Source organism: Cynocephalus volans, chromosome 13 (genome assembly GCF_027409185.1).
Source record: "Cynocephalus volans isolate mCynVol1 chromosome 13, mCynVol1.pri, whole genome shotgun sequence".
Lineage (NCBI taxonomy): Eukaryota > Metazoa > Chordata > Mammalia > Dermoptera > Cynocephalidae > Cynocephalus > Cynocephalus volans.
In genome coordinates, this window is record NC_084472.1 from 16,098,211 (window position 1) to 16,106,323 (window position 8,113).

Genomic DNA, 8,113 nt, shown 5'->3' on the forward strand with positions numbered 1-8,113 from the left:
CAAAGCACCACCCCTGGTAATTCTTCCAGACTGCGGTCCCCTCACCATCTGTTTCTGCCTCAAAGAGCTCTGGGTGCCTCAGGTTGGTCAGCAGAACGTACACACTGGCACCCGTGTCCAATCCAGGCAAGCTGACCTGCACGTGGTCGATCTTCACTTTCAACGATGGAAAGTGCAGGGGCTGATGGAAATCTGTGCAGAAACGCTCCGGCATAGTGACCACAGTGTGACAGATGGTGCTGGAAGTGTGAGAGTGGGCAGCAAAGTCAGAGGCTGGCCTTTGCTTCCACGCTGTGCTCCCAGGGCACGCTTGCGTGGTTCTGGGCCCCTGGGCCTGCCACTGCCTGTCTAGAGGACACAGCCCCCCCCCCACCCAAGCCCTGTGTGGCGGTCCTGACAGTGGCAGACCTGGCCATTAGACAGGACAAGTACAGACCCTCGTGAGCCTCACCCTTACACTCACATGGGTTTTCCGAAGGGACGGGACACCCACCTATGTGCACCTGTGAACTAAGGACCAAGGCCCCAGGCAGGTCTGTGGGCAGGTTGCTCATAACTTCAGGCCTGAGCCGCTGTTGTCTGGGTCAGGAGGGACAGAGGTGGGATGGAGGACGGGCAGAGCTAGGATGCCACTGTCCTGGGGACGTGTCTCTCGAGAGCTGGCGGTGAGCCCCAGACTCCCCCTGTTTTGCAGGGAGACTGTGACCCCATCCACAGCTCCGTTGGACTCCTTTTCACTTGCAGGGAAAGCCCCCAGACCTCAGCGCCCTCGTGGGAATTACAAGTTGTCTCAGATTCACAGCTTTGTCAGTCCCTCCCCAGCCACGGTCCGTATGTGCCCCCGCACTCTGGGGTACAGTGAGCTCTCTCTCTGGATCAAAAGTCCACATACTTTCTAGTTGGGTGCTGGGCCTGTCATTGTGGGTAGGACGCGGGAGAATGCACCTCCACCTTGAGGAGGCCACGAGGGCGTCACCACTGACATGCTGTGGACGTGACGTGCTCACGGTGTCTACCGTGAGTATCTCACTCCATGACTAGAATTGAGACCCAGTGTCTGTGGTCTGCTTTGGTCACTGAATTATGCCAAGCGTCTAGAAAAGTGACTTTACAAAGGAAGGGCTTCTAAATGTGTTGAATAAGTAAGCCCCAAGCAGAGCATTCCCAGATATCTGAGTGGACCTGGGGTCCCTTCCTCTGGTGCCCATGGAGCCTGTTCGTTCTATATCAGGGACAAAGACAAGTTAGAAGAAATCTCAAATAAAAGTGCTAAATCAGATATGCCTTCTCTGGGCTTTTGCAAACTCAGAGAGACACCGGCCATGGGGTGGGGGAGGGGTTGGGGGGCATGAGGCAGAGAGCTTTTTCAGCCAAACAGGAAAGAAAAATAATAAATATGAACAAGCACAGTGCATCCAGCTGAGCCAGGCACTAGGCATCTCCTTGCCATGTCTTATGAAATTTGGCCCCTATAAAGACTCGATGGGGTTCATCCTCTTACCACCCCACTCCTCAGAGGAGCAAACAGGCTCAGAGTGCTGTAGTGGCATTCCCGAGACACAGCTTCTAGGTGGCAGAGTCACCACGGTGCCTTGGAGGGGGCGGGCACTCACCTACTGAAGAGCTGGTCCAGGAACTGTGGGATGGTGGCGAAGTCCCAGTAGGAGCAAAGGAAGGTGGAGAAGTGGGGGACCGTTCTGCCCTGGAGAGCTGGCAGCAGGGACTCCAGCAGCTTCGCCCTTGTGCCTGGCTGGAGGGTCCGCATCATGCGGATCTCTTGCAGGTCCAGGGTACGACCCTTTTTACCCTGGAAGGAACAAGGAGGGACACGCTTTCAGTGTCATCACCGTGAATCGCCAGAGAACTGGGGCCTGGAGCTCAGACCAGGAAGCCCCAACCCTTTAGGGATCTGCTCATGTGGGAGACATGAGTGACCGTCGTGAAAAAGATTATAGGCTCTCAAAGCAAAAGTTGACGTGGGGGCGCTGGACAGAAAAGAACTAAGAAAGTAGTACCTTGGCAGTATCTTCAGTGTGGTTTGTTAGCTGTGGAGCAACTAAGTGCCTGTATTAGTAGCCTGTATTAGAGATCACTGTCCCGGTGAGTTCTCAAAAATGACTCCCACTGTAGCCACAGGAAACACAGGCATTTGGATGTCAGTGGCTGCTCGACAGCACACAGGTCGGCGCTGAGAACTGTCCTCAGCTGTGGCTGCAGGTTCCCACTGAGCTCCCAGGGGCTTGGTCTGCTGCTGGCATGGGAAGGAAGGGGGCGGTGGGAACCTCATTTCCTCCCCATTTTGGAGACTGTGTGCAGAGAAAGACACCTGAAGAGAACCCTCACAACTTAAACAACACAATTGTGCTCCTTTCATTTAGATCAGAGAGAGCCACGCTGATCCCAGATGCCACACAGTGGGAGCGCTGGCAGCTTCTGGGGCAGGAGGAAGCCCATTGCAGTGCCAAGATCTGAGCAGACGATTGAGGAAAAAGAAAGACCAAGTGTGCGGTAAGTGGCTGACTGTGACTGAGACGTATCCGTTGCGAGGTTGAAAATGAAGGAAAACAAATGGTCATCTTATTTGCCACAAGGTCTCCAGACGGGTAAAATATCGAAAAGAATGTTAACACCCAGGAAAGGCTGAGGCAGGGAAGCAGCTCCGTTCTGAGACTGCTGCTGACCATGCACCTGCTACATCACTTTGGAAAGTCATCTGGCTTTAGCTATCAACATTTGACACGTGCACAGCTTTTCACCCAGGAATCCCTTTCCCCGGAGGCTGTTTTAGGAGGGGATTAGTATATGTTCTGGGCTGAACTGTATTCCCTTCTTAAAATTCACGATTGATGTTGTAATACCAGTGCATAAGGTGATGACTGCGGTAGGACACAGGTCTTTGGAAAGGCAATTAAGTTTGAGTAAATTCGTTAGTGTTCGCTTTGATTTGACATGACACGGGCCGTCACAGGAAGACGTGGTAAGGACACAGAGAAGCAGCAGAGAAGAGCATGTGAACAGAGGTATAGAACGTGGCCGTCTCCAAGCCCAGGAGAGAGACCTCAGGGGGAAACCACCCAGCCAACAGCTTGACATCAAATTTCTAGCCTCCAGAACTGTGGGAACATATATTTTTGTTGTCAGAGGCCTCTAGTGTGTGGCGCTGTGTTACGGCATCCCTAGCCAGCTCACACAGTCTGTCGGGCACACATAAGATGTTCCCTGCAGCGCGGCTGAAGTGGAAATTACAACTGAACCGTGTCACGTTCCACCGGCACCGAGTGAGACTGAACTGCCAGGGAAAATGGCCTCTGTTACAGGAAAAACATGAAGACATCGGGAGGGCACAGCTCCCGGCCTGGTGGGGCTCCAGCGATGTGCTCTGCGAGATGACCCATTGCAGACAAACGTTGTAGAACAGCCGGACCCCCTTTTTTGTGTGACTTCTCTTTTTGTGTGTGTGTGAACACACCCTGCCCGCATAAGGGGATGGTTTGTAAGTCTTGGAGGAGACCTGGGAGGCAGTGGGGGCTGACTGCTGCACAGGACACCTGGGGTGGGGAGCTAAAACAGTAAGAAGAGTGGCAATGAGCAGAGATACTCACGGCCTAGTGTAGAGTGAAACCACACAGAAGTGCCTACTCTTATAGTCCTGCAAGTGAGAGAACAGGGACTTTGCACCTTAAGCGAGTTGCCAGTGGGTAGTACTAGAGGCCAGATTCCTGTGGGAGTGAGGACTGTGGGTCACTCCAGTGGGAACGCTTGAGTATAGTTTCCAGGGGAGTCCCCCATATTTGGGTCGGGGTCCTGGGCCCACTCTGGTCATTTTGCGTTCCTTTCTGTGGAGACCTCCTGTGCCTGCTCTCACCTTAGACCAGCGCTGGCCTTGGTGGGTGACATGGTGCGCCTGCCCCTTGTCCAGGGAGATGGGTATTCGGACCCATCGGACACCTCCTCGGTGACCTCCTGCGTGGAGCTCTGTAATGAGAGTGGCCGGCATTTTGGGCCAGTAAGAGTCAGCAGCCTCCTGCCTGTGTTCGTGGGAGATACCCCGACTAGAAATTCTGCCCCCCTGATCGGGCACAGAGAAGCATCTGCATAGACCTCTAGCCAGGGAGGAAACCAGATAACAGCTGGAGGTGAAGAATTTACTTCTGAGGATACAGACTTGGTCCTAACAGTTACTTTCCCATCCTTCCAGCCAAACGTGAGACGTGGACAGACCTTCCAGGGTTTCATCCCCTAACGCGACCATCTCCTGTTCAGGAGGGGCCCTTCTCCTCCTCTTTATTCTCTCTCTCTCTCTCTCTCTCTCTCTCTCATTCTCACTCTCTCTCACTCTCTCTCACTCTCACTCTCTCTCACTCTCACTCTCACTCTCTCTTGCACACACACACACACACACACACAGGCACACACACACAGGCACACACCCACACACAGCACACACACACAACACACACACACACACGTGATTGGAATTTGGTGGAAAACTGCCCAGATGGGATCACAGGTGTGGACTGTCCTGGATTGTGGGCTACCCCTGTGTTACCTGGGGTGCCCCCTGCCAAACGGCCACAGGCATCGGAGGAGAGCGACGGAACCAACGTCTCCATCGTCTCCACAGGCTCTCTCTCCAGGAATTCCTGAAGTGAGATCGTCGAAAACTCGGGATGCGACGCCTGAATCCATCTTTCTCTCTTGGCAGTTGCTTGCCAAGTGAGCTGCACGGTTACCAGAGTTCTAAGTTCTCTTGCGGTCCCATCACTAAGGAAGTGAGGTCACTTCTTATAAGATTCCCATGACATGGGGTCCTTCCTTCAGTATGATCTACCCAGTGGTCTCTCTGGGCTGACGACTGCTCACCCTCTTCCCCATGTCAACTCCTTAACTGCACACAAGTGTGCAAACACAGCACCTCCCTCAGCCCCTTGGGTGTGCAGCAAGGGCCCCAGGTTTCAAGGCAGGGGTTGGTCAGAATCTGCTTTTTCTCACCATTTCTGTGATCCAAGACAGGATATCGTGTCTTTCAAGACCTGCCCAGTTTCCCCAACATGCCCAGTGGGGATTGTGCAAGCCTTTATTTCCTACGAAATTCATGAGGTGTCTATGAGATAAATCTTATGGAAACTCATGGGTTGGTGTCTGTAGTGGATTGAATTATGTCCCCCCAAAAAGTCATTGAAGCTTGAATCCCCCGCATTTTATGTATTAGAAACTTAGCCCCCACTGTGATTGTTAAGAGGGTGGGAAATCCTGTTATGGTAATTGAAAGGCAGAGCCTTGGAGGGGATCGGATTGTGGGACTGTGCTGAATGGATTAAAGATGGTGGTCAGGGGTGTGGTTCTGAGAGCTTTAAAAGAAGAGAAAAATCTGTCTTGCTCCTCCTCTCTCTGCTTCCACCATCTTGCAATGCGAGACCCCTGGGTTGCTGTCACCACCTGCAGATGGACTTTGGACTTCCCAGCCTCAGAAACTGTAAGCAAATAAATTTCATTTTCTTTATAAATTACCGAGATCCAGGTATTCTGTTAGAGCAACACAAAAGGGAATGAATACAGTGTCAAAGTGTACATACTGCACATACGTGAGAGATATTTGAATTACAAAAAAGAGTGAAATATAGCAGGAGATACAATTCAAAAGAGGCCTGAGTTCCAGCAGGTATAATCTTGGGAAAGTCCTTTGTTGTGACCAGGTTTTTGGGGTTTTTTTTCCCCCCCTGCAGTGATAACACACTGAAATTAATTTCAGGTATTGTCATCTCCTAATAGTAAACTTTTCACTGCCTTCCTATGATATTTAGAATCAGTCCCATGGGCTTTACCTCGGCCTATGTGGTGGCAGCCTGCACAATGAATGGCTCCCAGCACTAAGTGGTCAGCCACTTCCTTCTGACCAGGAGAACACAGCACAAGTGATGGGATGTCACTTCTGTCTGAGTCAGTTCAGGCTGCTGTAACAAAGTACCATAGTGTGGGGTAGCTTATATCCAACATCAATTTATTCCTCAGAGATCTGGAGCATGGAAGGTGGAGATCAAAGTCCCAGCAGAGTTGGGTTCAGGTGAGGAATCTCTTTTGGTTTGAAGGACAGCAGACCTCAGGTTGGTATCCTTTAGAGACAGCACTCAAGTCAGCTTTCAAAAGGTACCTCTGACCGTTGACGACAGCTGAAATAACGGGTGGACAGAAGGTCAGAGACAGAACGCGGGAAAGTTGCGGGACACGAGGGAAGAAAGCCCTTCCCGCAGCACTTGGCAGGGGAACAGAAACTTAGCGGCCAAACCTCCACCCTCCTGGAGGAACTGCCACACCAGGGAGACACCTGCGAGGGGAGCGGCGTGGTGGAGCCGGTAGGACCCGGGTGAGGGGGCTGTAGCTCCCGAGCGAGGCAGGGGAGTAGCGTGGTCGGGCTGAGACGGAGGCGGCACGGGGTGCATTAGGAGGGTTCCCCGGGTCCTGAGTTCAGGAGGGGCGGCGGAGGCCAGCGGGGAGGGATGCAGACGGCGGGCGGGGTGCCCGGCGCTGGCAGAGACAGGAGGCTGGGACGCCCTCCTCCCCTCCGGTGGAGCCCAGCGCTGCCCCGCCGTCCGTTCCGTCCTTCCGTCCGTCCGTCCCCAGCCACGCAGGATCGCCTTGTCCCAGGGCTGCTGCGGGAGCAGCCGGTCGGGGGCGGTGCGGGGGCCAGACCAGAGTAGCAGGTGCAGCTGGGCTGTGGCCTCCTGGTCACGGGCCGTGTCTTGGGGTCCGGGCCTGGTGAGCCATCGGCCGCCAGCTGCGAGTGCGAGGGGCGGCGGGGACGAGGGACACTGGGGGAGGGCGGGGAGCGGTTTTGGTCGTCATCCTTGTAGGTTGAGTGTGTTCTTTGTATTTCTACTTCCATGACTGCTGACTTTCGTCCCTGAGGACGTGGTGCTGGGGCACGTCAGCGTCATCTTTGAGTTGGAAGAGCCCTGTGCAGCGCTTTGGGAGAGCGGTCTGCTGTGGGGGATCCTCTCGGCCTTCGTCTGTCTGGGAGAGGATTGTCTCTCTCCCTGTTTGAAGGATGCTCTTGTCCGGTACAGTGCTCTTGTCTTGTTGTTGTTGTTGTTGTTGAATTTTTTATTTGACTAGAAGATCTCTTTGTCTCCTGGACTGGGCGTTTTCTGTTGAAGAATTTACTGAAATCTGTATTAGGACTTTCTTGTGAGTGAGTGACTGAGTGAGTGAGTGAGTGAGTGAGAGTGTGTGTGTGTGTGTGTGTGTGTGTGTGTCTGTGTGTGCATGTCAGTTTGTGTGAGAGAGTCTGTGTGTGTGTGTGTGTGTGTTTTCCTCTCATGCAGCTTTCAGTATTCTTCCTTGGCGTTCTGTGTGGTTTTGACTGTTTGACTAGTGTAAGTGGGGCTGATCTGAGGTTTCATGTACAAACTTTTGTGTGGACAGATTTTCAGTTTTCGTTCGTATGACCCAGCGGTAGGATTGCTGGGCCACGTAGTAAGTTTACATTTCACATTTTGAAAAACTACCGACCTGATTTCCTGGCAGTCTGTAGCATTTTCCAGTCTCTCCGTCAATATATGAGGGTTGTGATATCTCCATAGCCTTGTGAACACTTTGTCTTGACTGTCTTTTTGATTTACAGCCCTTCTAACGGCTACGACACATTATGTCACTGCGGTATTGATAGATATTCCCTTATGGGTGACGATGAATATCTCTTCAGTGCTTATTGGGCTTTCCTATATCTCACTTAGAGAAATGCTTATTTGAATTATCTGAGCAGGTTTGTGGTTGGTTTGTTACGGCGGCTGGCCTGTGTGGGATCCTAAGCCCTTGATCTTGGTATGAGAACTCCACACTCTAACCAACAGAGCGAACTGGCCGACTCTTCCTCTGACCATTTTTAAATTGAGCTAATTGTCTTTTGCTGTGTGTATATTGGATGAAACGTTTTCAGTAGTCTTGTTAAATAGGAACTGTCCAAGGTCATAATGCCTGTTACGTTAAATGAGCCATTGACCTCATTAAATGGTGATACTGGTGAAGCTTTTTTTTATTTTTATTTTTTTTCCTGCACCTGCTTCATGCCCGGAAGAACGGGCACTTCCCACACAGGCTCTAGAGCCAGCCTTGC